We start from the raw sequence: 14058 nt of genomic DNA, 5'->3' as shown, positions 1-14058 counted from the left end.
AGTGGCTGGTTCATGATCCTTGCCCTTGTTTTGAGCTGAGCACCAGGGAGCTGGGAAGGCTGAGCTCAACTATTCTCACTGTCCTTACTTTGTTGGGATTAGAGTTGGGGTGGCCAGGGGGAGTAAAACTTGCTATATTAGAGACTTGGTCTTCCCCTTTCTGCCCATGGCTGGGTTGGAGCCAATAGTATGTTGGGGGGTTTTTCCCTAGGGGTGGTGGTGGTAAGAATGATGACTTCTGTGATGGCTTAGGGAAGATGTTATACCTAATTCCTGAAAGAGAGTCTGCAGAGAATGCCTCCTTTCTCACAGTACCCTGTATCTGGATCCCACTGTGGTGGTTGTTCTTGAGAAACAAAACAACTTAAAGTAGATATGATTTGTCTTCTCTTCCTCCCATTGGTTAATTTCTTTCTTAGAATTAAAGGGCAGTAAGTAGCAATGACATTTTCTTCATGCTGGGCTTATGTTACAAAAGGAACTTGGGAAAGGTGTATCGATCATGCTTGTAATGTACCTACAGTTACATGCTGGATAACTGTATAAGGACCCAATCACCACCACCACCACCACCACCACCATAATCAATCACATACACATATCACACACAAACATACACACACACAGAATAGAGCACATATGCTCTTTTGGATTGGAGCCCTTTTTGTACTTTCAGCCACATGCTTGATGTCACTAGTGAGTCTGCACATGGTACAATCACATGGAGATGGAGTCATTTGTACTTAATGCTATTTATAAATAATCCCACATCTTGAAATAAACTCACAGATGAAATTCCAAGACTGTGCTACCTGCACACCAATGCTACCACCATTCACCTCTCTAAAGGTACAAATATGGAGGGCAGTGAGCCCCTGTAGCCCTGTGTACATGCATGTGAACATAATTCCTGCTGTGCCCCAGTGTATGCAACTGCAGAATGGGCACCTTGCCCACTTACTGCCCAGCATATAGTAGAGGAAACAGATGTTACATGGAGCTGTGAAAATACCATCATCTTGTCAGCTTGAGTTGTCATTTTCTACTTGGGTGATGTGAGCAGCAAAGGCTGAGCCTTTACAGTCATCATAGAGCATTACCCACCTCATCTACCCTATCAGAAAGAGAGAAAAAGACAAGCCAAAAGATGACTGAGAATGCAGAGGACCAAGAATGAAGAATCCACCACCTTCCGACAGAGAGATGATGGACTCAAGATGCAGAATGAGGGACATATTTTTGGACATTGATCAATATAGGGGGTTTGTTTTGCTTGACATCGTATTTGTTATGATAGTTTTGTTTTTCTTTTTCTTTTCCATTGGGGTGGTGGGAGAGGAAATAAATATTTTTAAATTTAAAATCTGTTTTTAAGTAGCCACTATTTTTTTCTTACACCTAGAGCTAGAGTCCTAGGTCAACTGATCACTTCTCTCTCTCTCTCTCTCTCTCTCTCTCTCTCTCTCTCTCTCTCTCTCTCTCTCTCTCTCTATATATATATATATATATATATATATATATATATATATATATATGTCACTTCTTGTGATATAACAGAAAGAGCAATACATTTAGAATTAGGGTATCTGAGTTCAAATCTCAGTCCTACTATTTACTTGTTATATAACTCTTAAAATAAACAAACCCTTACCTTCCATCTTGGAATCAGTACCCTGTATTGGTTCCAAGGCAGAAGAGTGGTAAGGGCTAGGCAATGGGGGTCAAGTGACTTGCCCAGCTAGGAAGTGTCTGAGGCCAGGTTTGAACTTAGGACCTCCTGTCTCTAGGCCTGGTTCTCAATCCACTGAGACACCCAGCAGCCCCTTTGTTATATATCTCTTGAATATATCATGTAAGGTTGCTGGACCTTACTTTAGTTATTTTGAAAAGTAATTAGACTACAAAATCTCCAGAAGCAAAACTATATACCTTGATTTTAATAAGTAGAAACAAGGAGTGGGGGTGAGAGAATGATAAAAGGTGATGTTTCCGTGTTAAAATGTTTGTGGAGTGGTGAGGAGGTAACCTTGCAAATACTACTGTGAAGAGTAAAGAGAGGAGAAGGAAGGAAAAAATAGGAAGGAAGGAAATAGGCAATTAGTAAGCAGCTACTATATGTTAGGCACAGTGCTAAGTATTTTACAAATTTCACATTTGATCCTCATAAAACAATTCTGGGAGGAAGATGCTATTATTATCCCCATTTTGCAGATGAGGAACCAAGGGCAAACAGAGGCTCCCACAACTTTTAAGTTTTTGAGGCTGGTATGGAATTCAAGTTTTCCTAAGACTAGAGTTCTTTCTACAATGCCATGTAGTTTTCTCCTTTATGCTAACCTTGAGCAGCAGAGGAAGAGTCAAATAAGATATTATAAATCATTGAGGCCTATGGCAATTCCTGTATGATAATTTGATTGGGGTAGCAGTGGTGGTGGTGGTGGTGGAGATTCACTAACTAAGGAAGGTAAAAAGAAAAGAGGGAAGAAGTATGAAAATCCATAATAATGAATAAGATCAGCACTGGTAGCAAGTACTCTGTACAGGGCAGGAACCACAGAGAGAGGTCTAGGAAGGTCTAGCTTGTTGTAATACAATAGTTTGGTCTTGGGCAACCCACTGGCTGGGAAACAATGACTGAGATGGATGCCCCTGTCTCTACAAGAAAGCCCTGTAAATGAAGCGTAGGTACAATTTACCAGCCCACACAATTCTTTTTTTAAAACAGCCACAAATGAAATCAGCATTCTTTTGCACTTGCCTGGGATGAATCATTGTTCCTCTTGGGCAAACCAACAAGGGGCCCCCAGCCAAGCTTCTCCATCATCTCAGGCACATAGACTACTATCCATTTGGCTACTATTTTCCTTTTCCAATTGGTTCCCATATGCCTGATTTTGGGCTATCAGATTCCCAATTCATTAGGCTCCTGAAAGCCACTTTCTGTAAGAAGTGTCCTTGGATTGTTCAAAGGAATCTACATCTTCTCTGGCATCATCTAATTTAGAATTAAGGAAGAGTAAGGTAGTCTTAAACATTTCTACTTTCTTCCCCCAAATTACCCTCAGTTCAAGTGAACATTCATTAAGTGCCTACTGCATTGGTGGAATGAACAGATTTGGGGAGTTTGTGACATATCTCCAAAGGAAAATACAAAGTCTAGGGAAGACATAGGTTCTGCCTTCGTGAAAGTGACAAACTCAAATAATGATAAAGCACCCTCAGAAATAAAGGGTTGCCATTCTGGAAAGCAATTTGGAATTATGTGCAAAGGACTTAAAAAAATCTTTAATCCATTATACCACTGCTGGGTTTGTACCCCAAAGAGATAATATGGAAAAAGACTTGTACAAAAATAGTCATAGCTGAGCTCTTTGTGGTAGCAAAAAATCGGAAAACAAGGGTGTGTCCATTGATTGGGGAATGACTGAACAAATTGTGGCATCTAATGGTGATGGAATATTATTGTGCAGAACTGGAGGAATTCCATGTGAACTGGAAAGACCTCCAGGAATTGATGCAGAGTGAAACAAGCAGAGCCAGGAGAATATTGTACACAGAGACTGATACATTGTGGCACAATCAAATGTAATAGCCTTTTCTACTAGCAGCAATGCAATGAACCAGGACAATCCAGAGGAATTTATGAGAAGGAATGCTATTCATACCCAGAGAAAGAACTGTGGGAGTAGAAATGAAGAAGAACATACAATTGATCATGTGGTTCAATGGGGATATGATTAGGAATTTTTACTTGAAATAATCACTCTATTGCAAATAGAAATAATATGGGAAATAGGTTTTGAACAATGATACATGTAAAACCCAGTGGAATTGCTTTGTCGGCTTCAGGAGGAGGGAGGGAGGAGGGGTGTGGAAAATCATGAATCGTGTAACCATGCAAAAATTTTCCAAATAAATATATAAATAAATAAATGGTTGCCATCAAAGTGCTATATAAGGTTTGAGAGGAAAGGTTCTTTCCAATTCTAGGAATCAGAGAAGGAAGTTCATGGAGGGGATCTCCATGAGCTAGTATTTAAAGGATCAGTTGGAATTCAAGAGATAGAACGAGAGAGAGGTATCGTTATTATCATCAGGGAGGTGACATGGTATAGTAGAAAGGACACTGAATTCAGAAGAACTGGGTTCAAATCCCACTTCTGAGATTTATTACCTCTGTGACCATAGGCAAAGTGAATAAATCTCGCTGGGCCTCAGTTCTTCATCTGTAGATGGAGACTAGATGGTCCTCAAGCCATTTCTAACACTTGATCAACATCAAAGGATGGCAATGGAAAAAGCACTGGTTTTAGAGTAAAAAAGACCAGAATGAGGCCTGGCTATGTGAACTTGGGCAAACCAGTTAAGTGCTTCCCTTTTTCCTTAGTTTGAGGGCAGCTATGTGGCATAGGGATTAGAATGAAGGGCTTGGAGTCAGGAAGACTCATCCTCCTGAGTTCAAATCTAGTCTCAGACATTTCTTAGCTGTGGGATCCTGGGCAAGCTGCTTAACTCTAGTTGCCTCAGTTTCCTCATCTGTAAATATAAGCTGGAGAAGGAAATGGCAAACTACTCCAGTATCTTTGTCAAGAAAACCTCAAATTGGGTCATGAAGAATCAGTCATAACTGAAACACGACCAACAACAATTTCTTTAGCTGGAGGTATATGTTGGAACAGATTTGTGAGAGCCAATTGTTAAATTTTCAGTGTAAGCATTTATACCTCATAAATTGGCAATCCCTACAAACCAAGGATGATTTATTATTTTGTTGATTTCTAGACTTTAAAAAGTGTTAATTCAGATTAAATGTAAAAGAATCTGTGTATACATTTATTCCCTTTGGAGAGCCTGGTTGTTAAATATTTACCAGCATACTCTTATATTGCTCTATAAACATTTCTTGAGCTCAGCAGGAATGTAGCAGAAGGTTCAGGGAATGAAGTATCAATAGATCAGAAATATAGTGACTGTAAGCTAACAATAATAATAGTAATAATAATAACTGGCATTTTATGTGCTTTAAGATTTACAAAATGCTTTATATTCATCATCTATCTTAGTTGAGCTTCTCAACATCCCACCTTAATTTTCTCATTCACAAAATGAAGATAATAGTACTTGCATTAGCTACTTCATAGAGTTGTTTTATAAATCTTAAATATCTCATAAATATGAAAAATCATCATTGTAATCAATGACATAGCATAGTTTAGTAGAAAGAGAACTGAACTGTGTGTTAGGCGACTGAGGTTATGGGTAGCTACATGGTACAGTGGGTAGAGTGCCAGGTTTGGGGTTATAAAGACCTGTGTTCAAATCCACCCTCAGACACTTTCTAGCTGTGCACCCCTGGGCAAGTCACTTAACCTTGTTTGCTTCTGTTTCTTCATATGTGAAATGAGCTAGAGAAATGGCAAACCACTGTAGTATCTTTTGTCAAGAAAATCCAAATGGGGTCACAATGAGTCAGGTACAACTGAGTAAAAACAAATAGCTTGGTTACCTTGTGATCTATATGACTACAGGTACTTAATCTGAATCTCAGTTTCCTCTTCTACTAAAAAGGGATATAAATGCCATTGTTCCTGTTTGGAAAGTCAGACAGTATAATGGATAGACAGGCAACTTTGGCATTAGGAAGTTTAAAATACAACCTGTGTAACCCTGCGTAAATCAGTTAACCTTCAGAGTTTCCAGGCAATTCTCTAAGTTATTGAGCAGATATATGGTCTGCTTTGGAAGAGGGGTTTCTCCAATGATTGTACCTAACACCACTGAAATCACAGATCTTTCCATAAAGGACCAAGTTTATTGTTTTTTTTAACCAGGAAGACTAGGAGAGCAAATGTATATAAAGTACTTTGCAACCTTCAAAATAGTACTTAAATGTTAGTGGCTATTATCCTCCAATTGAATGTAAACTTCTTGAGGGAGCTTCATTTATTTGTTTTGGTTTTATATCACTATGACCAAGCACAGTGCCCCCTCCCAATAGTAGGAATTAAGTAAATGCTTATTGAGTTAAATCAAATGCCTTCCCTTTTTAATGTTTATACTTTGTCTATAATAATCTGACCATCAATGCTATTGGTTTGTTCAGATGTAAATGTAAAAATGGTTTAGAACAGAAGTTTTTAATCTGAGTTTGAGATCTTATTTTTAAAAAGCATTTCAGAAACCATTATTTAAACATCACTGGTCTCCTTTGTAAACTTTTGTTTTATTTTATACCTTTAAAAACATTACTCTGATAAGGGATCCTTTCTAAATTTTGTCAGGCTATTCATGGCAGAAAAAAAAATTAAGAACTTCTGGTCTAGAAGAAAAGTAATTTGTAGGACTTTGGAAATATACAGGGCTATGGAGAGAAATGGAAAGTTACAAGTACAGCCTTTAATTGGGGTTATAATAGGTTCCCAGAATAACCTAGCCTAAGTAGGCCATGTTTATATATTATTAGTATGTACCATACTATAGAATGTGATATGATATGATACATTCTATAGAATGACAAATGCTCTTCTTTGGTCCAGAGTCCCAAATGAATTTGGTCACTGAACAATTTTAAATTTGAAATGTACTGATAGAACCCATAAATGCCAATCCCCAAAATCAAAGGGCATGGACATTTTCAAACAAAAGAAAAACAAGGGATACATAGCAACATATCATATGTAGTATAAAGAAGGAGAGGGGTATGAGAGACACAGGTTGTGAGGACGAGTCTGTAAAGGTGTGTGTGTATGGTACAAGATTTGAAGAAGATGGTGGTGTAGTTAGGAAACAATAATATGTGTATGCTTGCCTGTGTATATCACTAAGTAGTTGGAGTGATTATGTGTGTACAGCACATGGTGAGATAATGGGATATGGGATGGAGTGAATGGAGAAGAAATACTTGAAGGATTAGGATGAAGAGAAATAGTGTGAAGGTAGATGATAGTGTTTACCTGTGTTTATGTTGGAGGAAAAGGGACAGGGCTGCAGTGTGGATTATTTACATCTTTGCTTTCTGTATTAGAATACTGGCAATAGACAGGACCTTTTTATAGATGAGAAAATGGAAGCAAAAAGAAGCTGCATGATTTGTAGAAGGTCACACAGATATTTCAGTTTTTATACATATTTATTATAGACAGTTAGGTGGAGCTGTGAATAGAGCACTTAACTTAAAGAGTCAGGAAGACTCTTACTTCAAACACTTATTGGCTGTGTGATCTTGGGTAAGTCACTTAATCTCTGTATTTCCACATCTGTAAAGCAGGTAAAATATCAGCATCTACTCCTCCAGAATTGTTATTAGGATAAAATGAGATGATATATTTGTAAAGCACTTTGCATACCTCAAAGTGATATAATACTAGGTATTATTATTAATTATTTATTACCTACTATATGCACAGTACTGTCCTAGGTGCTGAGGATATAAAGACAAATACAAAACAACTCCTGCCTTCAAGGAACTTTTACTCTATTAGGGGATTATAACATGTAGTCAAATAAATAAAGATAAAGCTATTATAAAGAAATGTCAAGTTGGAACGAGTGTCAATAATAAAAATATCAGAAAAGGCATCTGACTTGTGCTTTGAAGGAAACTAGAGATTCCATAAGGTGGAGGTTTATTTAGAGGGAGTGCATTTTAGGCATGGTGGATCCCTTTGTGCAAAGGCATGGAATACAGCTCAGTTTAGTGAGAGTCATAACTAGAACTTGGGTTTTCTAACCTTCTAATCAGGAGTTTCCCCCACTGTATCATGTGACCTAACGGAGCATAAATATCAAGAAGTTGTCTATATTAGAGGACACCTGCCCATCTGTCTCTCTTTCTGTCTGAGCCAGTGCCCACTCTTGGTAATACTCTGGATTGTTACTGAGACATAAAGGCAGTGGCTGGTGGACATGAGCAAGTTTAGTTCAAGATCTCAAAGACTAACTAGAGGAAAATGAAAGAAAAATGTAAAACAATGTTGGGACTAGACTAGATATGAGAGACCCAACAAAGGAGAGGAAACCTTGACCTGAATCATTTTATCTCAGCAGTGGTAGGACCTGAATTTTCTCAAAGCCTGGAAACCTGTGGAACAACCTATCCTTTCTAGGTAGTGAGCATAGAATATTGAGAACTCTTTCTAAATGGATTTGTCATCCTAGGGCTTCCCCACCCCCATCATCATTGTCATCCACCTTGAAGGCAGGGATCAAGTCGTTTTTCATTTTTGTATCTAGCACCTAGAATATATTGTACACATATTAAGCATTTAATATACACCGTGGAATGGATTCAGATATGCAATTCACTGTATTAGATGCTAGGAACAGAAAGAAGTATATGACACAATCCCTGCCCTCAAAGAGTCTACAATGTAATGGGGGGGGGCAACATTGCCACTTAGCCCTTTCCTCATGTTAAATAGATATTGGGTTTAACTAGACAAAATAAGCAAATCTTAAGTAGTAAACATCACTAGATCTCTTGGATGCCAATGAGGCAAATATAACCGAAGGCAAATTTGGGAAGTTCAAATGCCTCTATGGAAGCCATACCATAGCACATACCTCCAGAAGCTGATAGGTCATCTGAATATCCATCAGCTTTCCTGATAGAGCCTCTGGACTCTTCTCTCAGACCGTGTCTCTTTCCAACTCTTGCCTCACTCCCCTTAATAGGTTATTGGTGCCAAGGATCACATTTCAGCTGGGTTGGTTACACAAAAGGCCTGGAGTAAATCCTGCTGATCTTGTGTAAACCCAATTTGTAATATATGCGCAGTCTCTGACAGGACCAAATAACCATTTGGACGATTAGGCTGGCGGGGACCAGGTAGCTGGCCTGGATGGGACTGCAGAGCTGGCAAGTTCAGAAATTGACTGGGTGGGTCTGGAAACTGTGCTTGAGAGAGGAAAGATACAGAGAGAGAAAGACACACAGACATCCAGAAGGGAGAGGATTACAGAGAGACCAGGCAAGAGAGAAAGAGACACACATACACACACACACACACACACACACACACACACACACACACAGATAAGAGACAGAGAGTGACAGAAAAAAGGGATACACAGAAGAAAGAAACAAAGACAGAGAAAGAGACAGAAAAACACAAAAAGAGATATCGAGAAGAGACCAAAACACAGAATGGTGGAAGGAAAAACAACAGGGGAGGGAAAGAAAGAAATAGGCAGAAACAGAGACAGAAGCAGAGACAGAAAGAGTTAGTGCAAGTGACAGACAAAGAGTAAGACAGAAGACAAAGTAAGGGAGAAGAGAAAATGGGATAGGAAAAACAAGACAGAAGAGAAAGGAGATTGAGACAGAGGGAAAGAAACAAAGGGAGTGAGAGACTGACATACAGAGAGAGGGAGGGAGAGATGGAAGAGACAGGAAGAAGAGAAGAGACAATGGAGGCCTGAGCTAGAAGGGACCTTAGCATTTTACAGGTACATAAACGGAAGTGATATCTAAAGAAATGAAAAGCATTACATGAGGCAAGTAACTAATAAGAAAAGCTCACAAGAAGAATACAATATGGAAAGCAATATGAAGAAAACATGGAATATTACACAGAGCCAGAGGGGAAAAGAGGAGATAGAAGAGAAAAAAAGAAAAGATATAAGAAAGGGAAAGGGAAAGGTAAGAGATTTTTAAAAAAGAAAGTTATTGGGAGACAAAGGAGAGAAAGAAGAAATAGAAAAGTATAAATCATATTTAGTCCAAGAATTGTAGTAGTTTCTTGCTCTAGTTTATCTGAGGAGAGGTCTGTCCTGCAGAATTATAGACTGGTTTTCTTCAGGTTGTGGCTTAACTAGACTCCTTTAGGGAGCATACAGATTGCTCTAGGGTAGGTGTAAAACCATTCAGGATGTGGCCTCAGCATGAGAAGGAGAGGAAACCTGGACTGGGATTATTTTCACTCCACAGTTGTGGGGCTTGAATTCTCCCATGCCTACTAGTCCTTGATATCTTTTTTGATTAGTAGCAACCAGACCTTGTGGAACTATCATGGATTTCTACCATTTGAAAAAGCCATAAGTGCTAATCAGTTTCTTATATCCTTTAGAGTTCTCTGCTTTCCCTCTTTTAGCCAGACCCTTTGCCTGTAGCTGGTACCAATGCAGCCCCAGTGTGGGAAGGATGGAGAGGCTGTACAGGTTTGGAGGGTTCTCCCTATCTGCAGTGAAGATGCTAAAACCCCAAACCCACTATGGGCAAATTCCCAGAGCTAGGAGTGAAGCCCCCCAGCAATAGTGGGCTACTTCTCCTCTTTCAAAATATCCTTACCTTCCTTGAGGGATCCTGGGAGTGTGTTAAACCTAGGGGTCTTCAGGGCAGATGAACCAGAAGAGTATTTTGATTGTAATGGTGGTCATTTGTCTCAGCCAAGGGCAGACTGGTGTTTTAAAAAATGCTTTAAGGCTCAGTATGCTTGCCCCACTGGTCTGGCCCTGCAGTGGGCACCCCACTGTGCCAGGGTGAAGCTTAAAGTCTTTTAGGCATATTATTCACATCTCTGCAGTGTTATTTTTCCTCTGTCCTATTGCAACCTCTGAGGCAGTCAGTCCATGGGGCTGGTTGATTGCCTGAAAGAGTTGATATGAAGCTTGCCCCACTCTCCCTTGCTTTGCCCTGCTGCTCATGGTCCACAGGATGGGGAAAGTGGCTGAAAGGCTTCTCATGCAACTCCAGCCAAGAACCTGGACTTGGACAGACCAGGATAAATCCCCTTCTTAATCCCTTCACTCCATAGGATCCACCTATTCATCACAAAGCCTTATCTAAAAAAAAGTCTCATTTTAAAAAAAATTTAAAGGCCTCATGTTTTTTTTTTCCTTTCTTGTGGATGTTCACATAGCTAACTGCAGGACTCTATTTGACTTTCTGGAGAGGATGAAAGGCTGAACTGATCGAGTGAGGATTTGACCCTATGATTCTAGGGAGCCCAGGGACTTCTGATTTGAAGCTTAGACTGCTCAGCCATAACCTAATGTGTCAAAAAGATGTTGGCATCTCTAATAGAACATGAAAATCCTACAGGTGCCAAATCTGACAAATGCACAGGCTAAGCTATTACATACCTGCTACATGGCCCTCCTGAATGAGTGAACTTATCACCATGTTGGATATTTGTGCCTGCATGAGTGGCATGTACATGGATTTGTGTGTGGGGGTGTCTATAAATTTCATTTGTTCATTTTATTTAAAACACTTACCAATACTGTATATTGGTCCTAAGGCAGAGGGCAGAAGAGAAGTAAGGGCTGGGCAATGGGAGTTAAGTGATTTGCTCAGGGTCACATAGCCAGGAAGGGTCTGAGGTCAAATTTAAACCCAGGACTAACTCTCTAGCCAGAATCCCCCCTAGGATGTGTATACTTACTTAATTTATTTATATTTATTAATTTTGCAACATATTTGAGTATATCAATAAGTGGTGATAAAGGTTAACAAAAGAAAAACAAGAAATAATAAGGTTTTTAAAAACTTAGTAACAGTAAAAGAAATCAGAGTTTATAATGTATAACAAGAATACATATATATAATATAATGTTTTACGCTTATTACAAAAGCCAGGCATTTTGATGATTAAATGCTTTTTTGGGGGTCATACATACATTATCACACAAAACATATTTCCATGTTATTCATTTCTGTGAGTGAATAATCTTATAAAACCAAAACCCCCTAAATAGGGGTATATATACTTTAAATTAGAGCTTGCTTGTTCACACAAGGAAGATGAGAGTCCCTACTACACATGTGGACTGCAGATAGACTTTGCTTGTCTATACAGAAACTTCGGAAAATTCAGATACAAAAAACATAAATACAGTGCCCATATTCCCCTGATCATAGGATTATAGATTTAGAATTAGAAAAAAGCACCTTAGATATCATCTAGTCCAATCCCTCATTTTAAAGATGACAAAACTGAGGTCTAGGGAATTTAGGTGATCCACCCAAGATCAATAAGTGGATAAGTCAAGTCTAAAATATTGTATTCATAGAGAATTTGGTGTAAGGATGAGGGAGTTTATGCTTGCCAAAAAGGCACGGTTATAAGACAGCTTGGCCAACAAGATGGCCCCATGACCTGGAACCCACGCACATTATCAAATCTCACAGTGGGAGAGGCCAGGATCACCTATTTGGTTTCTCTAATCTGAGTAATCCCAGCTAAATAACTTTTTTTTTTTATCTTTCTACTTGCCCCAACACAAGTCAGACCTTGAAAAATGATATTGTTTCTGAAAGTGCCATAAGTTGCCATTTCCACACCAGTTGCTTTTTCCACAATGATAAAATGTCAAAGTTTCAGGGGTAGGAGTGTTGAGTGTTGGGTGAACTGCCTCATATAGAGTCATAAAGAGTGTCATAAAGAGTGGTCCTGGGACTCTTATAAAGTATAGGTGTGGTGAGTATCAATTTTGGGGAATGAGTATAAATGCCTCAAAGTACACGAAGAGTTTAATGAACAGTGCTGAGTTTGCTACAGTAATTACTCCCTTTATAAATTCCCGTGATTAGCAGCTATGATGCCTTGGAACAAAAGGAGAACAGTGATTAATGAGAATAGAACTTCCTAATGAATTCTCAAAATAGTGCTTGGAAATCCCTGTCCCTTTTTCTGAAGCTTCCTTGCTCCATTCCCCCAGGAAAATTTACCACTACCAAAACCTCCAAGATAGTGACACTGATAGAAACAGGACTAAAGAATCTGTTCTTTTACTGAAAATGCTGGTGATTAAAGATGATACAGTCTCATTTAATTTTTAAGCACTGTACAATACTTAAATTAACCTCTTATTACATAGATATAAATAAAAAACCAACAGAATTCATGATGATACTATTTGCTAGGCAGCAGAATGTTTTAGAAGATTTAGTTTATGAAACCCCTGATAAAAGTGCTTAATAATAAGGTGGCTTCATCTAAGTCTGTGGTAGTTTCATGGCCTGGCCCCTGTACAGAACAATAATGGTAGGGGGCAACTAGGACTTTTCCTCAGTATGCTAATTAAGAGGCCACTGACAGTTACAGACAGTAGAGAAACAATATAGTAAAATAGGCTTATGGAGGATGGTTAAAACAGTGAACTATTAGATAATGAGTTGGGGAAAGCTCTTCCCCAACCTACCCCAGCTTGTATCTGATGGGTCTTCCCAGTAGCAGTCTCTGCCATGATGCCCCCCTGTCCCATCCTGATCAACCAAGGGCACACTTTGTACCACTTGCTCTGGAACAAAAATTTCTAGTAATAGCTCTGATGCCCAAGGACAGCCTGAGAGTCTGGCTCCAGTAAGTCTCATAGAGGGAAGGGAAAAGGTCTTCTCAGGAAGGCCCAAGTTGCTCAGATTTCCAACCATGTAACTGTGTCTTTCAGCTCTGAATTATTCTGAGTCTGTTATTTTACCACTCAATTAGTAATTCTTGTGTGTGTGTGTGTGTGTGTGTGTGTGTGTGTGTGTGTGTGCATGTATGCGTGTTACTTAAGGTACTTAATTTTTCCCCCTTTAGAGAATCCCCCTCCTACGTAATTGATGTGGCTATAGGACTATAATGATGTAGCTTAATAAATTAATTAGAATGACAAAAGTCCTTTTTCATTGGTTTTCCTGCAATTCTCTATAATTTGCCTTCAAAGGCAATCTGTACTCTGAACCACACAAAATAACTCTTTGCAAATGTTGGTAGTTTTAAGGTAGAAAAGCCTATTTTATTGTGCATTGAGATGAAAGAATCGTTGGGGCCCATATTCTAAGTCTCCTACCCTCCCCACTGAAGAACCTCGGAAGGTGGGAAGCTGCTCCATATATAGGAGAATATAGTTTTGAGCTAAGCATGGTGGTTGTTCTACACACCTCATTGGATGCAGAGAGCAAAAACTGTCCTGAAATGGGGGATTTTGGCAGTTGGGCCATGGTAAAGCAAAGACTGTCAGGGAGCTGATGTGAGTGAAGTACATGATGCACGCAGCTGCCTTTGATGAGCTATTCACAAATGACAGAGCCCACACTGCAGCTGTATTTTCCCTGGCATTTGGTTAATCAAA

The 14058-nt window shown here is 39.2% G+C and overlaps 1 protein-coding gene across 22 annotated transcripts in view; it reads right to left on the bottom strand.

The window, feature by feature from the left end:
• RBFOX3 (RNA binding fox-1 homolog 3) overlaps positions 1-14058 on the bottom strand; it is a 1135878-nt gene that overhangs the window by 185803 nt on the left and 936017 nt on the right. The window lies entirely within an intron of this gene.

Source organism: Monodelphis domestica, chromosome 2 (genome assembly GCF_027887165.1).
Source record: "Monodelphis domestica isolate mMonDom1 chromosome 2, mMonDom1.pri, whole genome shotgun sequence".
Taxonomy (NCBI): Eukaryota; Metazoa; Chordata; class Mammalia; order Didelphimorphia; family Didelphidae; genus Monodelphis; species Monodelphis domestica.
This window is presented reverse-complemented; position numbering and strand designations above follow the sequence as displayed.